Source organism: Molothrus aeneus, chromosome 1, assembly GCF_037042795.1.
Source record: "Molothrus aeneus isolate 106 chromosome 1, BPBGC_Maene_1.0, whole genome shotgun sequence".
Classification (NCBI taxonomy): Eukaryota; Metazoa; Chordata; class Aves; order Passeriformes; family Icteridae; genus Molothrus; species Molothrus aeneus.
Genome location: NC_089646.1, coordinates 88,505,962 through 88,520,673, shown reverse-complemented (window position 1 = coordinate 88,520,673; position 14,712 = coordinate 88,505,962). Strand labels below are relative to the sequence as shown.

Here is a 14,712-nt window from a genome sequence, read left to right as displayed (position 1 = left end):
AAAGTTTTCAGGTGTCACTGCAATAAATCCTATTAAGAAATATTGCAGCACCCTCCTCACAGAATTGCATCAAGCTATAGGCTGTCTGAGCAACTAGATTATGCCAAGAACAACAGGTACATTTATAATTTTGCAAACCTGCTGCTTATTTATTTTATACTGTTAGTCAGATCCTGCTACCGATGCCCACATCCTCCATAGGAGGAAAGTCTGCTGAGGTCAGTGGCTGAGTCTTGACAGTGTGAATTGCTGCTCAGCAACTCCCAGCAGTGTTGAGATACTACGGTCAAGCACAGACATCTGAGGAGGTGCACGGGAGAAAGAAACTTCATCCAACTCTAAATGACCATTACCGCTTTGGGGAAAACAAGGTCTGATCCAAGTGGGAGCCAGAATCAAAGAACCAGAATTAAAAAATCCAACAAACTAACTCTCTTGCGGGAAGAGATCAATTCATGTTGGTTTGCAATTTTTTTTTGGACATATAGATAATAGCCCTTTATATTTTAAATAACAATGACTTTCTGTGCTAATTGTTTTTTGTGTCTCTGTGCTGAGGGCTTTCAGGGCTCAGAAAGCAAGTCAAGATGCTGAACAGCATGTGTGTACACAAGATGACAGCCTCTGGCAGGGGACACAAAGGCTTCAGAATACGGGTGAGCGCAGTGAAGGGCCACCCGTGTGCATAGGGGATGATGGGCTGTCTGCTAGAAATCTGGCAGAATGCTCAAAAGGGAGTTTGCTAGCCTGAACTTGACTTCTGTGCCTCACTGATGAATATTAACATACAATCGCTGTTGCTGAATATCCCCATGGCTCTATGGCCACTTCAAGGATGCTTACACGTATTATTATCTCCCTCTTCCCTCCCACCCAGCTGATGGACACTACACCTTTAGGGGTAAAAACACACACCCTTAAGACCAAGTAGATGTCTGTTACAAAGATTTTCTGCTTGATTTTAATCCAAAAGAGCTGGCATTGAGCTGCTGTTTTTTAATTAAAACCTCCTTTGCTGAGTTGTTTTTGTCTTGTGGAGCATCTATCAATCAGGAGGAGTCACCGCAGGATGCACTCGGTGGCAGCAGGCTATTTCATCCCTTCCCCCAAGCCCAGACACTGACTTTTTCCTTCTTCCTCCCCTCCCCAACTTCATTAACTAAATGCACTGAATAAACCTTAACATCCCAGCTAAATCCTATTGGCCCTGGATTTGCTGCTTAATGCTAAAACCCAAGCGACCCATTTTTCTCCTGTTGATACTTCTATTGCTGATGGCAGCCAGCACAGAAAAATACCCAACTATAAACTATTTTCACGTAAGGAACAAAACCAAGAGCATTCATCACTCACTCTTTCTGCTGCTGCTCACAAACTTTATGTAAGCTTTACGTGACGTGTCAAAGCCTCCCTTGCTTTTGTGCTTCATAGGCAGCACAGTGAGCCTGTTGCTTAGCAAATGATTACAACAGAGTGCATCTGTTATTAAAACTGCAACTAGGTCCCTTTTAAAGGAAAATGATCTGGCAAAGTCTATGAAAATTAATTTCTGTGCGTTCTACAATCCCCAATCCCGATATTGTTATAAACATCAGAAGATGGAGATCTCACTAACTGAGAGAAAAACAAAGAGAGTAAAAAGCTTCAGTGCTACAGAATCATTTTGGCTGCTATCCTTAAGTTTTGCTTTCAACTCTAAGTTTGTCTTCCCAATTTCACATATGCCACAGAAAAGGCTAAAGATTATTCATTGTGCCCCTGTCTCCTGGCTGTCAGCCCTCGTGCTGCAACCCAGTTATAATTACTGCACGTCATTTGCCCTCAGCTCAGCTGCCCAATGCTTCCTCCTTGGTCCATGATGACAAACAGGATCCTCAATGGTTCTTCCGAGCTCCTGACTCACTCTTTCCAAAGCACCCAAATTGGGTCATCCATCCAGCTGCAAAGTCTCCCTATGGTAGCATTAAGACCTTTGGCTGCTGGTGTCATCCGCCTGCCTTTACTGCTTGCTCCACCAGACCTCTGATCTCTCTTCCACCTTAAAAACATGACACCATGACCACCATGTGTTTTGCACAACATCTGACACTCCAAAACCCTTCCATCCCACAAATATCTCTTTTCCCTTTCTGCCAGACACAACTGTGGCTGCAGTCACGTCCCCCATTAACTTTGCAAGCTGCTCAACAACTTTAAACTGCAGTGATACACCCTTGTCCTGCTGCAGGGTCCCTCTGGAATTGTTCCTGCCAAGCAGGCTTGGACAGGCTCTCAGTGCTCCTAAGCAGAAGGGCCACCTCACCCTCTGCTTCCCCACGTCCTGTCCTTCTCCCTGGGTACACATGAGGGATGTGAACCCCTGTCCTTTCACCAGGACAGCCTCTTCCCCTGGGATGGATCTGTGGAAAGCGGCTTCCCACGCAGAGAGCTGAGTGCTTTCCCTCATGGCTTGCAAAAGTCCTCACCGCATTTTCAGTTATCTTCAGAGTGGCTATTCCAGCTTGCTCTTGGGTACCCAACCAACACAGCAGTCTTTGGATTTGACTTATATTTTTAATACCACATTTCACTTGACTTTATTATCAGACCTCAGTGTCCTACAGTACTGAGACTGGCTTCTGAGAAGTGCTGCATCCTGAACTGCCTACCCCACGGACACCCAGTCCTTTGCCCAGCAAATTACCGCAGCATTCCGAGGCTGCGAAGGCTGAAAAGGAACAGGGAGCCCAGGCATTTGGTGAAAATGCAGCTATCCTGAATAAAAGCTGTCTTTATAAACAACCTAAAAGGAAATGCAATCTAGCACTGAAGATATGTGGCACAGGTTATGATTATTAGTACGCTGTCTGGTATGAGAAGGCTTTCAAATAAAAACACTTTCTAACTGACCGTGCCCTCGCGTTAATGTATTTCTTACCAATCCCACTAATGGAGCATTCATCATGTTTCTTGCTTCTCTGAAGTAACAAGAGAAATAGATGGAACCATGTAAGAATAAAATTAAATGTATCCATGGCGCTACACGTTATCATACCGCACACACTCTACAAATGTGTTTAAACAGGGTCCTTGAAGGAAGTAATGGCAACTGACTTCAATATTACAGAAATATTCAAACCAGCATAAATTGGAAGGTGGGAGAGATAAGGAATATAACCAATAAAACAAATGCTTATATTCTTGAGGACTTGTTTTTTTTGCAGCAAGGACACAGATGAGAGAAAGACAGAAGGCAAGGTCTTCTGTAAGAAACCAGCTATTCCAGAATAAAGAAATAAAAATAGTTTTGTTCGCCTGATTATAGATAAGGACGGTATGGAGCAATATCCACATATTGCCGAGGTTTTCCCTTGCCTTGGATACAGGGAGTAGCATACTAGATAGAGGACATATTTCTTAAGAGGTTTATGATGAAGCAAACCTCAGCTTTTCTGTTCATTTTTATAAACTCTTGACGGATTTCAGCAAGGCCAATTCCTGGACTCAGCTTTGAACCATTCTCAGTGATAGTTCATGAACTTTGCACCAGGAATCTTTTTAGGGATAAGCAATGGACAAATGGATTACCAGCTGCTCAACTCCACTTTTCACTATTGTTCTACTTCTAGAGCCATATACAAAAGAAACAAACAAGGACTACAGCTAGACTGAATGGTACGTGCACATCTAACAGATATTTATTTATTTATAACACTTTAAGATAGACATGCAAAGGAATTGCCAGTTATGCCTGCATTTTGCATATAATTTATGCCTGAGCTGTTAAAAAATATGTTTAGGTAATGTGCGTTAACTGAGTGTTTATTTTTCCAGTAGCACTACGAAGGTTATCAGAAACACAAATACAAGCTGTACACTAAACATAACCATATCCACTAACAGGACATTCTAACAGATGCATAAAGGGCATTAAAACATCATTTTAGGCACACAGGAACAATTTTTCTTTCATCTTCAAAAATAATAATGACCATAGTAATGAAGTATGAAGCCCAGACTCCTCTATTATTACTGTTAATTTAAAACTACTGTATATTTTCGAACTTTTCTTTAGGAAACACACACTTCGAAGTTCACTTTTCCCCCACTGCACAACTCGCTGAGCGACAACCCGGTTGTTTACTCAAGCAGTTTACACAGCAACTTAAAAACAACAGCAAGAAAAGCCTCCAGAAACATTAACACTTGAACGAAACGCGAAAACTTCCAATGACAATACAAATTCCAAAATATGGGACAACATTCCAAACTAGTTGCTTCTGACGGTGATGCTGGTTTACAGCACGTCAGAAACTTACTAACCTCTGCCTTCCTAATCCCTCCGCAACCCCTGTGGTCTTCCTCGGCCTCTCCGCGCTTCACGTTAAACTTGCAGGAAACCATGTACCGGGGGCACACGGACACACAGCGAGCAGGCTCCGGATAATATCATCACCTTCGAGCGCCGGAGCCCCGGCTCAGGCGGGGTTACTCACCCGAGGGAAGCACACACTTCCCGACTGACAGTCCCTGACGGATCTCCCTCAGCGCCGCTCACTCGTGCGGCGGATAACCCAGCCCCATCTCCGCACGGAGCACTTCTACCGCAACTTGTTGGGTCCGCGCTTGTGCAACTGGAGTTTTCCCGACTTGGCCCGGCGCTGCCCGTCCCGGCCCGGCGGCGCGGCCCGCTCGGCTCCCGCCGCCGCCGCCGCGGCCGCTCACAAAGAGCCCCCCCGGGCCCACCCGGGCAGCGCCGGCCCGGCGGCCCCGCGCCCCCCGCGGACCCCGCGGGGCCGGCACCCACCTGCGGAGCGGCTCCGCTCCCGCCTCCCCGGGCGCAGCTCCCGCCGTGCCGCCCTGCGCGGACAGATGGCCGGCAGCCCTCGCAGCCCTCCGCTCTGCCGGAGCGAGGCAAAGCCCGGCTTTTTTTTTTTTTTTTCCTTCCCCTCCTTTTTTTTTTTTTTTTTTTCTTTTTTTTTTTTCCTCTTTCCTCCCTTCTCCCTGTTTTATCCTTCCTTCCTCCCTTGGCTTAGACCCTGGCAGATCAGCACAAGCGTGCTCACAACACCCCCTCCACCAGTCACTTCAATTAGTGCCACACGAGAGGAGCTTCTGCCCAAAATCTGCTTAAGAAAGGGCCAGAGGGCAGGGCAATCGCCTTTGCTCAACAATGACCAGAAGCTGCTATAAATATCCAAAAAAAGCACTGGCCAGGCCAGGAATGTCATATCCTAATGTGATAAAAATTGTAAATATCCAATGTATACCAGCAACACAAAGGAAGAAAATCAGGTTGTTTTTTATAAAAGAGACAAAGATTAAAAGCAGTCGCCACCTCCTTACCCTCTCCCCCCAATACGTGACCTTGTAGTATGTTATCAAAGTTGTGTATTTCTGGGTGCCAAGCTATTATGTTTTCGAGGTCCAGAGCAGCTCGTTCACAATCCCTTTGTGACAGCTGCTCGCTAATATTTATAGGTACCCAAGTCTGTGCACCTTATATAACCAAGTCGACTGACCAGGGCTGGGCAGAGGTAGACTCCAACCCCACAGATATGGTGCCTCACACAAATAGTACAGGCGGTGGCTTACCTTGTTAATTAAAACATTAAAAAGAAGTTCCCAATACACCAATAAGTAAACCAATATATTAATACAGTACAGACAGGGGTGCATTTATATGAAGACTGGAGGATTTAATGTAATTTGATTTAGACACATTTTACACTAACCTTATTCCAGTACTGTGAGTGAGGAGAAACTACAGACTGAGGTTTCTAACTGTACAGTGAACTAGAGTTAAAAACTAACAAAAAACCCAAAAACCAAACAAACAATAAAACTCACAAAAAGCCAACACACCCTTGATCAAGCACAGTGCCTCTACCAGCAGTGCCTGGACCTTGGGCTTGTGCATCACTTCACAAATGTCCAGTTCACACTGTGCAAGTAGCTGGATGCCACTGGTTCTGGCATGGGGAAGGCAGAGTGGGAGAAGGGAGTGGTTTTGGTCCCACAGGACTGCTTGTAAACTCTGCAGTGCCTTCGAGATAGTAATTTCCAGTCTGTTGATGGCCGGATGACAACAGCTAGGTTCATCTGAGGGGAAGCCAATAGCCATTGTCACCTAATTCTCTCTCCAGACGTTCAAGAATGTAATCATTGCAAAGGGAGGGCACTCAGCTCATGTCCAAGTCTCGTGCCTCAATGTTTATGTACAAATCTGTGTAAAAGTAGTTAATCCTATTGACCAACCGCATACTCTTTTAGAACCAAGATAATGGCCATCTGAAATTAACCCTGTATTTCCTCTGTCAGGTCTCCATCAACTCAAAAATCAACTTCTCTTCTACTACAAATACATGTTATTTTTTCCATTTCATTCCCATGCCCTCTTCTGATCACACTTGCTTGTCATGCTACAGTGAACACTGCTTTCGCAAACTAAACCAATTCACATACAGACTTATTCTCAAAGCACCTTTATCCACAAAGGATGGTCACAGAGTGTTTTTGCTGCTTTATTTATTCCCTGAATTTGAGCATGTGCCCAATGTAACGAAAAGTGTACTTTTAGAAGATCACTTGATTTAAAAGAAAGAATATTTAGGTGAAACTCATATGAAACCCTAGTCTAAAAATCTCATATGCAGGCTTGCAAGAACAAAACTGCCCACAAGATTTCCAGACTTCCTAGATTCAGCAGAGACAGAAATATTCTTTATTTCAACAAAGAGTTGTCAGTAACCCCGAGTGCACAGATGCAAAACAACAACACCAACATGAACAACAGAGACTGAGCATTGTTGGGCCAAAGCTGCCAGCCCACAGGCTGACAAAGCCCCTGCTGATGACAGGAGACAGGGAAGCAGAGGTCCCCACTCTGGCACAGGCAGCTGAATTTCCAAGGTGTTCCATGCAATATGGCTAATTAACCCTGCCAGTTCCACTGGCTGGTTTTTACACAGGCTCCTGCCTCTATTTCAGTCAGGGCCAACTGAGTGAGTTAGCCACAGCAGCAGTACAAACAAGTGTTGCTTTGCAAAAGAGTGGACAGAAGTCTCACTGAAGGAATAAAAAAACCCTGACATAATCCTCAACAACAAAAACCCATCCAGGTAAGCAGGAAAAAGATTTTTAGAATAATAAGCTTACTTGGCAAAAACATGAGCAATGACTTAAATAACTGCATAGTTGTGACTGAATAACAAGACAGCAAAAATAAATCACTAATGGAGTGAAATGCAAGGCTGTGTGCATGGTATAAAAATTTAGCCAGCCAGGCAGATGAACAAATTGGTGGAACTGAGTTACTGATGCTAGAAGTGACAGAAAAAGATGATTGTCTCTGACTTTTGGGTGAGTTTTGTATCTTTAATTTTTGTGAATGTCATTCCCAAGTTTAAAGTGGGAAAATAAAAAAGGGTTATAAAAATAAAAATAGAAAAAAAATTCTCCTTTCAACAAAAGACTCTGTTTGTATTGATCTGTCTTGATCTGCTCCTCTTCATTTTGCATGCTGCTTTCCTACAGCTTTTCCAACATATGGATAGAAATGGTGGAGGAATCTTGCAACCTCCCTTAAGGACTGATGAAAATGTAGCATAAGAAAAACTGCATGTATGTATATATGCCTCACAAAGGGATATTCAGAAGAGTTGTCTTCGCAAGTGTGAAAGTATTCCAAATGCCATTTGCTTTTCAGATCAAAATGCTCCATTTGATGATAAATCTAAGAGACAGATGACAGAAATCTCCCTGACGGAGCAATGTCCCAAAACTAAAATGTACAAAGCAAAGATACTATTTAGTTTATAAACAATTTAATGTATATCTGCAATTTTAAACTGTCATAAAATATTCTACCATCAAAGCACTCATTTTATAGAGAATTATGCATTACCTGGAAGTGCTGGAGTCACCATCCCTCGAAGAGTTTAAAAAAAGACTGGATGTGGCACTTGGTGCCATGATCTAGTTGAGGTATTAGAACATGGGTTGGACTCGATGATCTTAAAGGTCTCTTCCAACCTAGAATTTCTGTGATTCTGTGATTCTGCTTTAAGTTAACTCATTATGGAAATAAAAACCTGCATCAGATACATTGGGTGCTTGCATTTGACATAATTTCCTGGAGAAGGAAACCTGTGTACGGAAAGCTATCCCCAAGTACTGGTTGAAGTATTTAAGGGAAAACTTCACTTATTTGATAAGTGAAAACTGACAACACCACCAAGTCATCTAGTATTAGTGTTCTTTTCTTTTACATGTCCCTGCCCTTGGACAAAAACTAATAATGGGTTATGCTATTCCTTAGCCTGAATAAAATGTTGCAGTTCCGGAGATAAAGATGTATTGAGCTGAGCAATTAAATAGCTAAATAAATGAATCAGCAGAGCAGAAGTGACAGATTTAATTACTGCTTAGAGCTAGGAAGGGGAACTAATTATGGGGTTCATGAACCTCATGCCATTCTTTTCCTTAAGCATGTGCTTCAATTCTTCTGGATCCAACTCTGCAAATGTGGTAACACCATGCACTAAATTAAAAAAAAAAAACGAAAAAAGAGAAAGAAAGGCACAAAAAGTTATCCAAAATTTGGAAATAAAGTCTAATCTTTGAAAAAAGAATCGTCAATACTCTGTTCTAAAAGCCCATGTTCAATTGACTCCATACCATAAGTTACAAGAGCTTGCTTTCAAATAAATCAACACTAAAAATTTAGTTCTCAAAAAAATGAAAGCACAATCAAGTTCACCAGATGTGAATAAACCAAAGATTGCAATAGAAAGCTGTGGTAAGTGAGGCATAAAGCATATAGATCTATTGAGTGGTTAGGAGCCCTCTTCATCAGAAAATATCTGTCACTGGGAAGCCTGAGCACGCTTTTGATCCTACTACCTCTCTCCTGCTTTGGTCAGCCCACCACACCAAGCAAAATATCTCACAAAGATGCTTTTGTGGCCACCAATTATGAAAACACTAGCAGTGGAGAAAGCCTGCACCTCAGTTTCTGCCTTCTGTCTCATTTCTCTAGGTTGCATTTACTTTACCATTCTAATTCTATTCTTGTTTGATAAAACTGTCAATGCCAATTATTTGAGCTTCACATTAAACTCATGATCCTAGCGGTATAATCCCCTAAACATAGAATTCTTTTCCTTATTAGTGGGAGGGAGAAAGGGGATAAAAGCCCACATATACAGCATTTGAATCACATCATTCAATTAATTGAAAAATTTTGGTTTACAGCTATCTTGTACAGATAAAGAGAGACAGGTATCATTTCAGGAGAAAAAAGTACCAAGCTGGGTTTTTAAAAATTAATTAGGGAAGGGAAGAGAGGAGAAGTCTTTCATTCATAGCCAGTTGTTTCCTAAAATTTTTATCTTATTATGATGTCTGTTTTAGCATAATTTTAAAAATCTACATATTTGCCTCTTTTCCTACACGTGCTACAAAGAGAAAAATATCTGGACAGCTGACCTCATACACCATTCTGAAAAGAAAATCAGGCCTTTTACTCCACTGACTTTAAAAATTCTAAAAATGCAGGACATGATGCAAACAACAGAACATCTTATGGGTAGGAAATATCTAAATCTACCCCCACTATAGTTGTGATCTCCTTCCACACCACAAGCAATTTTGTCAGAATGAAAATAATTGTGTCCAAACCCAGAGCAGTAGGCTGATTCCTTGGAAGGCTCACTGAACAATCACAAATGCCATCATCATCCAAGATTACAACATCAGCTCTGCTTCAATGAAATTCTGCCCTCTGAAGGCAGCCAAAACCAAGGTCTATTGCCTCAATAAAGTCCAAAATGAACTCTATCTTCAAAATCAGTGTCTGGGTTTCTGTATCAAGGGAGACTGTATCTGCAGGGAACCAGGAGCACCGTACATCCAAGATAAGATAAAACCAGGATTTTTAATTTTTTTTAAATGTAATTATGGTATAGCTCTATACAAGTGATATTCTTTGCCTGGAATTCTCATGCAGTTAGATCAGAAGAAAATGCACTTTCTACCTAGACATACAGCAAAGCAGAGAGGAGCTGATCTTCCAAAAGGACACTATCTGAAACACTGGGTACAAGTTGCATTAACACTCATACCATGTGAATTTGACAGCATCAGACATCCATGTTATTAAAGTGTGAGGTGTGTAGAATGTCACTAAGGTAACAGTGATCATGAACCTTGCAGAACACACACACTCACACACAACTGATATCTCATAATAGAGGTATGATGATTGTATAAATAACCTCAGTGGAGCATGATGAGAATTAAAGGATCTCATGGGCAGGGGCAGCTTGTCAGCAGACTGCCAAAGAATAAAAGGAGAGCATGCACTCTTGGTGCACAACACTTCTAATCTCAGGAGGCAAAATCAGCAGTATTTCACTAACAGTTCCCTGCCAGGCTCACATGGAAATAACCTTTAAAGTGTCTGAGGTGTCCCTCTCAAGACAGGAGATGATCAGTATTTGCCTGTGCATCCAGAAGCAGAGTCCCAAAGGAATACAGGGCATATAGGGATGGAAGCCACGCAGAAGTGAGCTCAGCACCTGGGGAGAAAACTGACTATGAATCCACCATCTTCTGCTCTCACTGCAGAGCAGTGCAAAAGAAATCCCACATGGGATACTTGGAAGTGGAGTAATGGTTAAGCATACTCTGGAAGCTAATTTGTCATTGCTTCATTTATACCCTTTTGCTCTCAATCTTGCACTTGGATGTCTGCCCTTAGGTCTTGCTTAACATAATTTTGCAGTGTCTCACCACCCAGCCAGCCTGGCGAAGTGGAGAGACAAGATGAAACAGAGTGAAACCAGTAGATTATCAGTAGAAAACAAAGAAGGGTGCACAGGGTGTCTAGAGACGTGAATTTCTCTTCCAACAGGGTCATCGAAGACCAGAGCTTGCAAGTATTCCTTCCTATTTTTAAAGGGTCACTGGCTTGGGATGACTTTACTAGCAGGGAAAGGATTATCTCTAACAGCCATGAACTAATTCTTCTCCTGCATGCTGGCAAAGCAACACTCCACAGTTCTGGGTGAGCCCTGGGTTTTCAAACAGCCTCTCACTGTGTTTGGTTATTACAGAGAAGGTAGCAGGTCATTTTTCACATGCATGGGAGTGTGCCATTTCATAAAATCTGCCCTTGGGAAGTTTGCTCATGCTGATTTGCAAAAAAGTGACTAAGTATACCAGCAGGTGTAAGGGGAGTTGCTAGTTGTCTGGTACAAAGAAGAAATTACTGTTTTATTGCATAAAGTTCAAATAACATTTATACACTACCAATCTCAGATCTAAAAATAATTTAGAGTCCCCTACCATTTTCTTCTTTAAAATCTCTAAGAAGTACTCTTTTTTGGAGTGGCTTCCTAATAGTTCATTGGAACAGCAAGTATCCAGTCTTCACTGGGGACTAATATAAAAACTAATCAAGCTTCTTGACAGTAATGACAACTGAAATAATGGGAGCCACTGTCCACCTAAAAAGCTGAAGTAAGCCCCCAGTCACAGTGCTCAAAGGCTTTTCACAAAGAAGGGCAAGGATCTGTGCATACAAACATCAGAGCTTGCTTACTCATGGAATAAGTTGCATCTGGGAAAAAAACCTCCAAATAACCAGAATTATGCCAGAAATAGGAAGAACAAGGAAGCCTGTGAAGTGGCTAGAGTGTAGCCCTAGACTGAGCCTGAGCAAAACTCACAGAAAGTTTCTCCTCTCTCCTAGGGCAGTAGTATACGAAAGAGGAAGAAGCCATAAGGAGAATGAAATAAGGAGTGAGAAAACTGATCCTCATGAGCCTCATAACACAATCATTGACTGAATAGAGATAAAAAAAGAGGTTTTATAATATGCAGTAATATGCTCATTGTGACACTTATGAACAATTATAAAAAGTAATTAATTAAATAAAAAGTTTTCTTGATTTGTGAAACTTGAGAAGCAGTTACTTTCAAAAATTCTGCCACTATGAAAAACACTGTCTGCAACATGAGGGGATAGCACAAGCCCAGAATAGACCAAGAGAACAATTTGGAAATCTAAAGGAATGGTTCACTTCCATCTCTTGAGGTCTGAGGGTCAGTTTGAAGGAACAAAGTTCCAGGGCACAAAAATCAGACAGTTGTGGAAGAGACTTGGGAAGCTCCACATACGATTTCTACTTTAGCTACCAAATTGGTAATGTCTGGAAATTCCATTGGTAGAAGGTATGGAAATTACCAAAATATTCCAAACACAGGGAATTTTGAAAGTCAAACCTGAACCTTTGTGATTCAAATCTCAAAAGCAGACAGTGATGGTAGACCATCCATCCATCCATCCATCCATCCATCCATCCATCCATCCATCCATCCATCCATCCATCCATTCTGAACAAAAATTGGTTTTAATATTACACTGCTGAATTCACAAAGAACTTTGATAGAAAAAGAAGTGGAGATAGTCAGAGATGGAGAATCATCTGCATTTTGGAATGAGTAGCATGCTATATTGAGACCAAGGACGCTCCCTGAATTTCTAAATATAAGTAATGCCATGATTATTCCTCATTTAAAATATTCCTCACTATAAACATTTGAAATGCCTTTTATTCTAGAGCCAGCACAAGACTTTTCAACAGCTCAGACAAAACTGACAGTCAATCCTCCTAAAATAACAGATGGGACAGGGCCACCTCTGCCTGCCACAGAGCAGTGGGGAATTGCAATGGAGAGATCTAGAGGATTCATGCTGTTAATCTGGCTGCCTCCAGGGACTGATAGCAGTCAGCAATCACAGCTGCTGGCACTGGGCATTCTACCAGTAGTTTCCACTCCTACTTTAGGGGCAGCAGCACTTTCAGACAACCTGGTTTTCGTTGTCCTAATATGGACAAAATTAGGGTGGACAGGTGTTAAGGGATGTGCACTTTGTCTTTCCAGGAGCCTGCCACCTTAGACAATTACTGCTTTGCTTGTGCTCATAGTTTGCTGCTGAAAGCTGAAAACTCAATGCTTCTTCTGCATTCTCAGAAGATTCAGCAAAACTTATGTTCACTGGTTTCATAATGCTTCTGAGAGTCAGGGGCCTTGACCCTCGTATGAAATCCAACTTGTGTCAATCTTAATTCCATCTCCAGAGTCATCAGGAAAAAATTATGTTCAAAAAAGCAAATAGTTCATCTCTAATGATTAAGACTATTTTTAACATGCTGTCCATATTGTGCTCTTCAAGTTCCTTATGAAAGTGAAATTGCAGTGAAATTCTTGATGTAAAAAGCTACTGTGAGATATTTCAATATGCTGGTGCAACATAAGAGTTGTCAGTGTGACAGGGTAGAGCATGACTAGCTTGATCAGGAAGCTACTGTGGAGAGCTGTAGCGTAAATGATAGATGTAAAATCAGAAACAGCTTTGAAATGTGTATTGGCAGCTTTTCATTTTACAGGACCATTGGACCATGTGTTGCATCAATATTGGTGATAACACTCAAATTTCAGTAAATATTAGTGTTTAAAGCTGAAGTTATTAAATCCTTATGGAGGTATATTTGCTGCAGCTTTTCTGACAGATTATGCTGTATCAGGGCATTTGAAAATACTGTTGTTGCCCAGTAGAGTAGCAACAACAGGAAAAAAATTAGAACAATAATTTTGTTCAACGTAAAGTCATACATTGCTACACCATAATGACTTTTTTATATCAAATCCAATATTTAAATTCCGTTATATTTTTAAAATATATGAAACTTTTCTAAGGAGGAAATAATTCAGTGATGCCCAGCAAATTCAGACCCATTCTATACCTGTAGATTTCCACTGTGCCCTCTTGAGATTCACTTTTTCAGCGCTTAGCTCCAAGAACATAAAATAATAGTCTTGCCTGCCTCACAGAGCTACTATTAGCACAGCGCATTTATATTCTATAGCATTACAGCATTATGGGAGAAAAATGGTTTCTATATGTACCATTCTATGCGAACATTTTCCACTGAACTTTTTTTAAAAAAAACACAAAACCTAAATTTGTCTCCTGATTTTTTTTTTTTAAATTTTGTTTTCTACCTTCCATCACCTTGTTTTGCTGTGTACTGTGTTGTGTCTCCTGGTATAGTCTTCTTCTTTCTTCAGTCACTTTTCTGTGTCATCTAACTGCGATGAGGTTTCTGTCAATGTTTCTTTTCTCCACTGTTGCAATCTTCTCATTTCTCATATATTGCCAGTCTCTCTAGGTAACTATTCTCAAACTTAGTTGGGTCTTTGTATCTCTCTTCTTACTCTGAGCCTTTCCTTTCCTCCCTGTGAACCACCTTCAGGAGCTTTGGTTCCTGAAGGAATTGTCTCCCTTTATAGGGGTAAAGGAGAGCACTACACCCGCAAGCATTCATTGATGAGGAGACAGGGAAATCAGGAAGAGTGAACGATCAGAGAGCTTTTATTCAGGATACATGAAGGCCTTTAGTGATGTGTAAAACGCCTCAGAGATAATGAGTGCTTCAGGGTAGGGATCATATCTGCCTGAAATAAGGATATCTCCAGTGCTCAGTGCACAGAAAAGTTGCTAACCTTGCAGAGGCCTTCAAATTGCTACAGCTCAAACCCCAGGAGGCTTTACAGGTTAAATTTTACATCTGGAACTCAATTGGGAAACAAACTCAAAGCCGTTGCATGCAACAAAACACGTGGTTTATGGTGTGATTGCAACCCAGGTGCTGAGGGCTCCCA

The 14,712-nt window shown here is 41.6% G+C and overlaps 1 protein-coding gene across 14 annotated transcripts in view; it reads right to left on the bottom strand.

Annotated features, from left to right (window-relative positions):
• The window catches only part of LOC136563103 (poly(rC)-binding protein 3-like), a 500,444-nt gene that overhangs the window by 134,683 nt on the left and 351,049 nt on the right, over nucleotides 1–14,712 (bottom strand). The window contains exon 1 of one of the 14 annotated variants that reach the window (XM_066560321.1): nucleotides 4,787–4,924. The exons of 11 other annotated variants lie outside the window; for them this stretch is intronic. The gene's annotated coding sequence lies outside the window, so the exon portion shown is untranslated. 2 more of the 14 variants (XM_066560339.1, XM_066560331.1) reach the window with 2 other exon arrangements.